A 12,352-nucleotide genomic window follows, 5' to 3' on the forward strand; every position below is an offset into this window, starting at 1 on the left:
GCATATTGAATATTGTAGTAAATATTTAATTGTTGTGAAAAGAATCTTATTTAGTTGTACAAAGTACTTCAGCCAAAATTTGGGAGCCTCGTAAGAGATTTATATATATTATATCAGAAACACATCATTAAAAGGCAGAATGCTTTGGTGTTTTCAAAACAAAGCAAACGCTGCCACCGGCGGAAAAGAAATACAGCCAAAATTTGGGAGCCACGTAAGAGAATTATATATAATAGATTATATGTTACGTTATAATAATGCAACAAAGTTTGGCGAGTTGCTTGGCGAATATTTCAAAGTAAAGCTTTTCGCCAGTATAAATCTTTACATATATAAAAATAGAAATTATTTCTATTTAAAGTCATTAAAACATTAATCGGAACAAATTATAATAAGTTTTAATTTTATTAGCTTAAAATAAATAAATATTTTAAAAGAAAATTTATCTAGAAATTAGTGTTTTATACTCACCGATACTAAAATCGTGTGCAGGTTCCTGTTATGGTAGTACATCAACTGCATTGAGATGGTCATCTAATAGTGTGAAAGTATTTTTAATGCTTTCATTTTAAAGGAAATGTTGTTATTAAACTAAAAAACTGTTCTGTCTCATCTATAAAAAAATTTTATCCGATCATCCTGCTCCTAACGTCGCCGCCATTTTTAATTACATTTGTATATGTCATCACATAAAATTGAAACGTCATGAAAAGCAAACGATCTGATTGGTTCATGAAAGAAACTGCCTGAACGGTTGCAGGTATTTCGTGCAACCGTGATTTCTATATCACACGAGGATTTTTCGAGCAATTTTTGGAGAAATTACGCTTACAGTTGCACTTACACTTACAGTTACACTTACAGTTGCACTTATTTTCTCTCGTGTGATATAGCCATTAGTTTATCTCAGCACCAGAATTGGTGGCGTCTAATTTGCCCCAATAATGGTGTATCCCTCAGTGAACTGATCGTTAAGACGCGGTTCCCAGCAGATCACCGAAGTCAAGCATTACTGGCTGCTGTCAGTGGGCGACCACTTGGATCAGTCTGCGTAGGGACCGAGGGTGCGCTGTATTGGTCCTCGTTAAACTTTTCTGCCATAAAATGCTCTACTTCTCGTGCAGGTAGTAGGGCTAACGAAGCGGGGTGCCATCCCCTCTACAGAGGATCAAAATTGTGATGGTATGTCTTCGGGTCATCCTGGGGGATGTTTCCCATACTGTCGCCAATAGCTCATTGTGCAGCTCTAGTGCGACGTACATGAACTACAACTACAACAAGCAATAATGGTGTAATGAATTACAGGAGATATTTTTTTTGTGAAATCGAACAACAGAATCAGTTTTTCCTGTTATGAATCACTTGGAATGCCTCTTTAAACTACATTTGACGCAAAATAATTGCAACGACTTACCAAAAATAAGGTGTTTTTGAGGTTTTATTGAGATTGACAGATGTAAAAAGAACACCTGAGGTTGAAAAGGAAGTTATGTTTTGCAGTGAAAATAACCTCGTTAATAAACCTCAATTTTAACCTCATTTACACCTCGAAAAATCAACCCCATACATACCCAGCAATACGCTTAGTTGAGATCGGTAGAGATTATTCGAATGTTATTATTTGCTTGAAGTGTAGAAAAATCCCGTACATCTCAGAAATGACCTTCCTAAGTTGGTTGCTCTAAAGAGGATATCCAACAACCTGAAATGTGAATAAAACTAGTTCATGTACTTCAACAACATTGGAAGGTTGATCTCTTTAGATTTGATGTGTTGTTTTATCACTTTGATACAAGATGGACTTATTCAGAAGGTTAGCAAATACTTATTCACTATAGCTGTTCTATTTTTCATCCAGACTGTTGCTATCCAACATATAAGAAATGAGTTACATAATTATCTTGGTAGTCGATTCATTATCAATTAAGAATAATACTACAGAGTACTCCCCCAGTGACAGCGAATTATACTCTGAAACGACATAATATTTCACATAAAATTTTGAATATTATACTATTTACATCATTGATAAATAATATTTTATACAAAACAACCTTGCTTAGTTAATACTGTTAATAACAAACATAAGTTGCCAGTTTTGCTGGAAAGTGTACATCTCTTCCTGATCTAGACACAATTTTGTCGGGTTCCTTAGGAGAATGATTTTTTTCTGTACGAAAGGATTCGGAAATTCCAGGTTTTACAACCCGTAAGTTTGATTCAACCTTCTTTATAGTAGGAATCAAATATGCTGGCTTTACACGGTCTATGGACACAGTAGATTGCCTACCATTTAGTTGAAATGTAAGGTTTTTAGCTGACTGTTTCAAAACCTTATGTGGACCTATATAGGGTTGATATAAGGGAGTTTTCACACAATCCACTCTTAAAAACACGTGAGAGCACGTGCTTAGTGAGGGATTAACGTAAAATGTACTTCGTCCATGCGCAGATTAGGCAATTGGATTCAATTCACGCATGATCATCTTGCTTAATCGATTCATTATTGATTAAGGATAATACTACAGGTTGTTTTTGAAGTCAACTTTAAATAAACCTGAAATCAACGTCTGAAGCATACAGATAGTGGGTTCAACATCATTGTGCTATTTTTCTCAATTCTTGTGTGCTGTTTGTTTTGCAATTTGACAAAGGACGAGCAATTTCATTTACTCGAGTCTGCATATCTATCTAAACCAAATTTATTTATTTACTGTTAAACATTCATGGTTACGCTTTGATTTGAATCTGCTACATCCAAGCTGCCTTCTGCTCTGTCGGAAAGACCAAATTGCTGTAAATGTAATTAAAATGACATCACCATTCCATTTATTGTTGCTAATACATATGCAGGTTCCTGCGATCACTAAAAATATGATTTATTTCAAGACCTTGTCAAGGTCAAGTTAAAGAACAGATTGCTAAATTTAGAAAAAGATAATTTAAACGTTAGAAGGATAGTACAACGATTAGAGAAAGATAATGCACATATCTATGGTAAGGTAGCGGTTTCGAATTTCTCCGAATATCAGGATATATGTTTGTGATTCTATCTTTTTCTATCTCGTGAAACATATATTTTGATTTGATAAAGGCATTTAAGATACGCTTTGTGATTTTCACACAAGCCTGAGTATGCATGCTCAACAATAAATAAATAAATAAAAATAAATAAATGCATATAGAGTCGAAGTGGGACTTGAACCCGTTACCTCTATTCTTCCAATTTTAGACTGTTACAGCCCTGATTTTAAGATACTGATTTAGTTTAGCCTTGTCCAGACATTTTCAAGTGCTCATTTTTTACAAATTTTAAGGGTTAGTAGATGTAAAGTCATAGTCTACACAGGAAGAAGAAGAAAAGAGTTAACGATAAGAAATAAAGTTAACAAGTATTTAGTAAATTAAATAATTCAAATATTTTCAAATATATTTTCATATTTTTGCGTCCTCTCGAACTAAGCAGCTATTGCTAAAATTACCGATTTTTGTTTAACATTACCAAATTTTACCACATGTTCTACCAAATAGTATGTTAATAAGAACCATATTTTCTTGCTAATTTTACCAAAAACACATTCCAAAAGTGTGCCAAAATTACTGTGCTTTTTCGTACTGCCATAGAGTCAGAAACATAGCAAATTTTCCCATATGCTGGTAGTTTTGATCATACTTTTTTTCTCAGTGCAGAAATTCGATCATCAAAGTTATACGGGGTAAAATATTTTTATGCTTATGCAATTTTAGAATAATCGATACAATAACATCAAGCTCAAAGTCCACCGACGATTCATGGATAACAAATTACTGTACGTCAAATAATACCTATTTCCGTGTGGCTTGAATTTCAAAATATGACTATTTAAGGGCAATTAATATACTTAAATCACGCAACTAATATACCATGTTATTTTAATCACTTATTTTAAATATGGTTGGAAAATGAATTTTTAAAAAATGTTGAAGAAATTTTATTACATTAACGGAATAATAATCTATTTATAAATTTGCCATTAGCCTGGTTTATTTATGTACTCGCATAATGCGATGCCTAAAGGGAATATTAAATATAGTTTAGAGAACATAATCATTTAAAGATTTCTTAGGATAAAGATTTAATTTTCTCCTGAAGCTACAATCTTATCATAAAGTAATCTGCATAATCAATTCCCTGCAGCCGAATTAATTGCTTAAAAATTCACCGAAAACTGCATTATAATGACTGCGACGTAATTTAATTAGCCCCAGTAAGGATTTATTAGCATTCTTATGTGTGAAGAAACTGTTTAAAAATTATACGTCGACCAGTTTGCTTAATAACTGTAGCAGCTTCTATTAATTTATGAATATTCAGATTTTTTTTTTAAAATAAATATTCTCTCCTTAAACGATTTACTTTCACTTAACTTAATTCAAACTTGTTCAATTGTAATGAATGATTATCTTATACTTTTAACGAATTTTCGAAATTTGTATTTAAAAAAAAATAACGTTTAATTTTGAAATGGGAAGCTGTAAATTGCTTCACGTCAATTAATAATTGTGGAATAATTGGTTTGGAAAACTTAACTTTTTAATAAATAATATAAAAGGTTCTTGGATTTGTTTTTAACATTTTTAAGAACAAAAATATTTCTATTTTCTCTTGATTTAAAAAGCTATTTTTTAAATTCAACCGGTTTGTTTAACAACTGTAACAGCTTCTATTAATTACTGAATATTCAGATTTTTTTTTATTTTCTTTTTATAAATGTTTTATACTTTTAACAAATTTTTGTTACTTGTATTTAAAAAAAATAATATTTAATTTGGAAATTCAAGGCTGTAAATTGCTTCTGGTCAATTAATAAAGGTTGAATAATTAGTTTAGACCTCTTAATTTTTTTATAAATAATATAAAAATGTTTTTAGATTTGTTTTTAACATGTCTAAGAACAAAAAAAAATACTATTTGCTCTTACATTAAAAAGCTATTTTTTAATATTTATCTTCAAATTCATAAATAACACACATATTTGGAATAAATATATCAAATAAATAATCCTTATCATTTCGAAAAATTAATTTTAAAGTTCTTAAAACAAAATTATACTATTTTCATTTATTTTAAAAAGCTATTTTCCTTATACCCATGTTCTTTTTGTATTCACCTTGACTTTCAAAAACTTTAGTCTGAAATGACGGCAGGTTAAAAGATTTTTTTGAATTTTTTTTTTCTACGATTCAATCATTAACGTATAAGTAGTAGCATAAGCATAGTACTTCACCAAATTAGTATTCCTAAACGTATCTGAAACCGAATATTTATTTCGTTCTTTGTTTTTAAAGCTAAATGATTTAAAATAAAGGGTAACAGAAATAAAAAAAGCTAAAACGCTAAACTAATGGAGAAATGGTAAACTCTCGTCATTTCAGACTGAATCGTTTTAATAAAACGTTTAAAAAAACTTTACCGTCTTTGATGCCAATGATTGGGGATTTATTTTGTCAATAGACACTAATTGAAAAAGAAACAAAGTAAGTTTTATACAAAAAATCAAAATTAATGGAGAGAAAATAAGTTTTCATTTGGGGAACTATTAAAGGTAATCATATTATTATTCACATCAATGGTGTTTAATTCAAGTTCGTAACATATATTAGTTTAAATAAAAAAAGACTATGTACTAAGAAGTTAGATTAATTGAGAAATATTATCAATGTTAGTATCTGGTAAAAAGTATCTAAAATAAAATGATTTTTTAAAAAATAAATCGAGCTTATTTAAATTAAGAATCTTGAAACGGTATCAATCTGTCTTAGAGAAAGGAAAATAGAAAAGAGAGTTTGAAATAAGATTAAACATTTAATTTGATACGTCTTCTCTATTTGTATATTAGCATGCATTGCTTATCAACCTTCTATTATTTAAAAAAATGTAAAGTTGCTGATAAAAATCTGTCTTATTTAAAATTTAGGAGAAGTTTTAAGAGTGAAAGTGTTGTAAATGAAGTGTTCATTAGTAGCGAAACATTTTTTGACTAAGAATACTTTTTCTTTCGAGTGACAAATTTTAGTTATACTGTAGACTTGAGGATGAAATAAATCTTTTAGATGGCATCTAAAATAAAAAAAAGCAAATAAATTATTTACTTATCTTTCCAGCCAAAAGAGGATTCGAATGTGTTTTTCGGAAGTTTATTTTAGTTAAGTAAATATTTTGATTTGTAAACATTCACCTTCATCTTGAAACTTGCTGAAATTTTAATTTTCAAAATTTAATTCTTTTTTTTAAGATATGTCATCAACTGTATACGGGATAAAAGGAAAAAAATTCATTTTTGACATAGTAAAAGTCTGAAAAGTAGCTTTTTACAAAAGAAATTTTAAATTAAAACTGTTTGGAAGCTTTTCATTTCAAAATACACCTGCAATTCCTTTGACAAAATATATACTCCTATTTAAAATTTTGTGCCATTGCTTATGATCTTTGTAGAGTAATATAGTTTATCCCCAAAACTATTGAATGAAATAATCAAAATGAAATGAGTAATGGAATTTTTTATTTCTGTCAGTGAATTCTGGATCATTTATATTACAAAATAATTTATATTAAGGTTGAATTGTAAATAATATCAGGTGCGTTTTGCAGTTTAATTTATGAAAGTTAAGTATACCCCATTTTAGAATTAAATTAAGCTAAATGAATATTTCATTTTATATTAAATTATTTGTAAGAAATTTATGACAACGTGGTTACCACATTCGCGGCTACATATTACTTCTTTGTCAGTTGGCATGACTTCCCATTGTGGTCCAGAGTCTTCCATAGAACCTTCCTCCATTCCATTTTTTTCTTTGTGATTGCTCTCCAGTTAGTAATTCTTAGGATTTAAAAATCATCTTCCTCACAATCTGATCTCAGGCCTACCTCTAACTCTTATTCCCATTGGGTTGCATTTGAAGTTCCTAAATGTCAAGGAAGAAGGATCCATTCGATTGGATGGTTATCACTACCAATATTAAATCTATATTCATCACTAAAGATGACCTGGTTCCATTCCGCAGCAGTCTTACCGGGTTGCATTCATTTCGGCGACAATCACTTCATCGACACCATTTCACCGACAGATCATTTCATCGACACCATTTTATCGACAGATCATTTCATCGACTAGGTCATTTCGTCGACAAGATCATTTCGTCGACAGGATCATTTCGTCAACAGGGCCCGTTTCGTCAGCGGGGTCGTTTCGTCGACAAAGTCGTTACGTCGATGGTTATGTCAATGAATGGTTAGAAAACAATACACTTTTTAAGTGTTTTCTCAGCAATACAAGCGCAATTTTTCACCACTTTTCAGCATAAATAAGCCAGGAGATTCAAAACTAAAATGTAGAAAATAAAAAAATTTAAAAACATATATATTTGAACTTCATGATTGTTTAGTTAACGAAAAATGAGATAATTAATGTACATTTCTTTTGCAAATATCTTAAATTCCATGTTGCTATGATAATCCATGTTGCTATGATAGTCCAGAAATACGATAGTGATAAACCACATACGTTGGCATGACATGGCTCCTAAAAACTATATTTCCACAATGCAATGCTCAGCCACACACAGCAAGGGTGTCACAGAAATGTCTCCGTCACATTACCAGCTTTCGCTGGTCTACTAGATCCCCAGATTTACCAAAAAAATAACATATTAGAGATCACTTGGACAAAACAAGCTTGACATCCTCCGACTTTAATTGATTTAGCAGTGTCTTTACAACAACTGTGAAATGAAGAGTTGTTGGACATCATAAAGAATTCGTATGTTTCAATGCCGAACGTATCGCATTTGTGTATTCAAATCTTCATTCATTTTGCATTTTTTTCTGCAAAGAAAGATTCGTTTTTCTTTGTTTTTTTGTTTTCTTTCAATCACTAATTTACATCAACGTTGCGCTTGTATATAAGATTTCGTTTAACTCTGAAAACTATTTTACGTGATTTAGTTTTTATGGCAATGAGAGTAAATTGCATTTTTCCCTTAAATTTACTGTATGAAAAATTATTAGATTGTAGCGGGGGGGGGTTAACCCTGCTCACTGCACTCGACAACCCACAAAATTGCTTTTGTAGTCCCCTTTGAATTCATTCGCATATTGAACTTGTTCCTATTTTCACATGAATAATTGTAAAATTTAGTCTTATTTTGTACGTGTCTTTGTACTTTTTTTAAAAATGGATTTCTAAAATATAATCTTGCACTTCCTGTAAAAGCTTTTACTCAAATTTAAGCATCCAATTCAATTTTATTTGCAACATATTCATAACATAACATTATTCTTACATTTTATTTATAACATATTCATTTTCATTATAACATATTCATTTATAACATATTCTTACAAAAATTTATAGGTTTTTTTTTTCTTTTTTTGACAAAAACTTCTGAAAAACCAAAGGAAAAAAATAATAATAAAAACTCTTAGCATGCCTTTGCTTATAAAACATCTCTCTCTTTCTCTCTCATGAGTTCAAAGGATACTTTAATAAAATTAAAGTATAGTTATGAATTATTACTGTATTTGTTTAAATTAAGAAGTGAAATAAAAACGAAAATACAGAATAATTTGTTCGTTATATGATTTGTTCGTTATTAACATTTAATTCCCTCCCAAGTTATAGTTTAGCTTTTTACAGTTTTGCGCAGTTTAAACGGAAAAAAAAGGTTTTTCTTCAGAAAATTACTTGGATTTATGTACGTTTATTACATTTTATAACAGGTGCTTAACAGTTATATTTGAATTTACGAACACCAATGTTCAATTCCGTGACCTTGCGCTATTGAACCCGACAAAGGAGACAAGGGAACTCCTGTATCATGCATTGGGGCAAAATTGCTTTCGTTTGAGACTTTTTGAAGGTGCTAATCCCCATTTTTGTTATATGGAGAGGAAAACCACAAAAACTTACCAGAGTACTGCAGAATTCGTATCGTCAGCAATTGCTGGGATACGAACTTCATTGAGAGTTGAACTTTCTGTTCCCTAAGCTGCAGTGGTTCTGAACATGCATGTTTAAGCCCCCGTGCTTATGGGTGCTCAATTTCTAGATATTTCAAAACGAAAAAAGAAATAAGGGCACTTTTGCCTTTCTCTAAGAGCAATATTTTTATTTTTACGATAAAATATTTATAATCTAATAAAAATTACAAAGTTTTGTAAAGTTCTTACGATTTTGAGTTACCTAAAACAACTTTCTTCCGACTTTCAAAAGTTTCAGACAAAACGAATTTACGGAAGTTTGTTTCTTGTTTCAAGAGTATTAAGATTAAATTCAAAATAAAGTAGCTTCTTAAATATTGATTTTCACTTTACTTAACGACCTACTGTGTTTCCAGTTGAACTCCAGCTGAGGTAAAATACATTAACCTCATGTGTTGCCACCTTACATCGAAGAACATTGAATTAACCATTAACATACATTCAAGAAAATCAATAATGGAATTTACAACTTTCGTGAAAAATCAGATTTAAAATATAGTGCATGATTACCGCTATAAATTGGAACAATTTTTTCGAATGATTTGTTTTTCCCTCATAATGATTTAACAGTTATATAAAAGCGGAATAACGAATATATATTGATTTGAAGAAAAAAAATAGAGATTTAATTCTGCTGTTAAATGTACACTTCATTCTTAAGATTTAATTTATATAAACAATGGTCGTATAAATTTATATCGGTGTAGATATTAATCATGCATTTTTGTATGGTTATTTAAGAAAAAGAAAACAAAAATATTTGACATATGATTTATCGTCACACTATAGTGAGATTTTAACACTAGATTACCTAAGGAAGTCATTTTGACTGCTTTTAATTGCAATTAGAAAAACAATGATGTTTATAATGACACAATTTCTTAGAATTGTATACGACATACAATTTTTTTATTGTTAATATTTACTAATAACTTGTTATATTAATGTAAATAATATAAAAAAATATTAAAAAATAATTTAAAACAAATTTCTTTACACATTATTTATTCTTTTACAATCCAGTCATTTTGATTGCTTTTGGGCAATATACTAAGTTTCATGTATACTAAGTTTCAGTCTTTTTAGTCATTTTATTCTAGTCACTCATTCAGTCTTTGTATAATACTTTTCAAAGATTTAATCAAAACATTGTACTACATGGAATGAGTAATAAATTTATGTTTAATTGATGGGAATTTTCGAATGAATGAAATTTACAATTATTTATGAAGCGAAAATTACGTAAAATGAAATCATAAAATCGCAAAATGCTTAGAAATGGATATGGATAATTCCCTCTTATTTTACTCATTACATAGTAAGCTTGTAGCAAGATCAAAGCATGGGAAAGCAGCACAGAGTTACAAATATGTATATATATATATATATANAATAAAGAACTTTTAATTGAGTAAAAAAAAAGAATAATTGTCATAAACTTACCTGAATGTTCATATAATGGTCTGCAATAGTTAATTTTAGTTTATTAGTTGATTTATACTATGCTTTCACTTAAAGAAGCGAGTGATTATAATATATACAACACCAGCTGATATAAAGAAATTGTCAGAATAGAACAACAAAATGTCTCATTGTTCCGAAAGTTTTTCAGAGAGGTAGGACTAGTACTGCCATCAATTGAAAATTTTCGAGATTTTTTATTTCAAACCATAATGGTAAAACATACCATGTTCACTTGTGCCCCCTGTTCACATGTGCCCCCCTCTCCCCTACTATCATTTTATAAATATAAAAGAATTTAAATTTTTACAAAAAGAAAAATATGCTGTGATTTATGTTTGGGTTGAAATAATTACTGTGAAATTGTATGGATTGAAATAATTACAGTGAAACTGAATGACAAGATACGTTTACCTTCATAAAAATTATATATGCAATTTTTAAAATTTTTAACCGTGTGTCTACTGTTTCAAAGCATAAGGGAAACAATAGAAACTAACAGTATAAAGAAACTAACTATATATATATATATATATATATAACTATTTAAATTTATTATAGATGATAGGTAAAACCTAGCGTCAAATTGAAGTAAGGCATCTATTTAATAGTTACATTTAATGAATATATTCTCGTATCGTGTATTCCTCCCTCTTCTTAGTTAAGTCTTTAGCGCGATTTTTAGAAATCCTCTTAAACCTTTCTCACCTCTTCTCCAATGCAGACAAAGACACTGCAAGATCTTTTCTCTCGGGATATTAAATTTGTTTATCTAACTCTTCAAATTCTTTACACGTGTCTTTAATTACATTGTTCTCTTCTCAACAGGGTTATCTCTGCTTGGAGTTCCATTGAATACTTTACATGGAATCTTTAATTCTGCTAAATTGAATCGAAGATTCTTTCTCAGCCGAAGTCTGCTTAGGTAATTAAAGTCAAATATCAGACTAGAAGGCAGAAAATTGTTCTGAAAATATTAAATTGAATAAATTATTTGATTTCGAGAACTGAATAACGAAATTTTATTAAACAGTGCAAATAGATTTTTTTTTTTTGAATTTTTTTTCAAATACTACTGATTAAGCTTTTAAGGAGTAAAATATACACATATTTAAGGTTAAAAATGCAAATATTTTGGTGTAAAATATTTGTATTTGTCTATAAGTAATTATGTCCGTGTGTCATTTGATTTTTTAGAAATGAAATTTTCTTAAAGTTATTTTTACACACCAAACAATTAATTTATTGAAATATAAAATTTCAAAAAAATTTTTAGTTTTAAAAATGTAATATTTTATATAATAAATTATTAGGAATGAAACAATATATTTCAATAATCTACATTCTTTCATCTTAAAACATATTAGAAAAATTTATCATTTCGAAAACAATGCTAGGAAAAATCTTGATCTGAATATAAGACATACCTTAAGTTTGTGACACGTAAATTTTTTAAATCGATATAGATAGATAGATAGATGTAGATAGAGATAGATAGATGTTATGAGAGAGAAACTCTGGTAAGTACCTTACTGTATGGAAATAGATTTCTGGTAAAAAAATAGTAGTAATAAAACCCAAATATACGGTATATAAACAATTAATTATTAATTTTTCTTTTCGAAAGCAACGGTTATCGGAAATTTATTTGCAAAACTATAATACATATTACTACACGTGCAAACACATGCAACATTTAAAAGTAAATTTATTCAGAATAGATTGTTTTTATTCCATGCACTAAGGTTTCGTGATAAAATTACAAAATATTACCAAATTTAGCAAATTTTAACTTATGTTATAAACTATACTCCATAGTTAACCTTACCAAAGCGATTCGCCAAAATTACAGTGTTTTTTGGGATCCGT

Source organism: Parasteatoda tepidariorum, chromosome 1 (genome assembly GCF_043381705.1).
Source record: "Parasteatoda tepidariorum isolate YZ-2023 chromosome 1, CAS_Ptep_4.0, whole genome shotgun sequence".
NCBI classification, from domain to species: domain Eukaryota; kingdom Metazoa; phylum Arthropoda; class Arachnida; order Araneae; family Theridiidae; genus Parasteatoda; species Parasteatoda tepidariorum.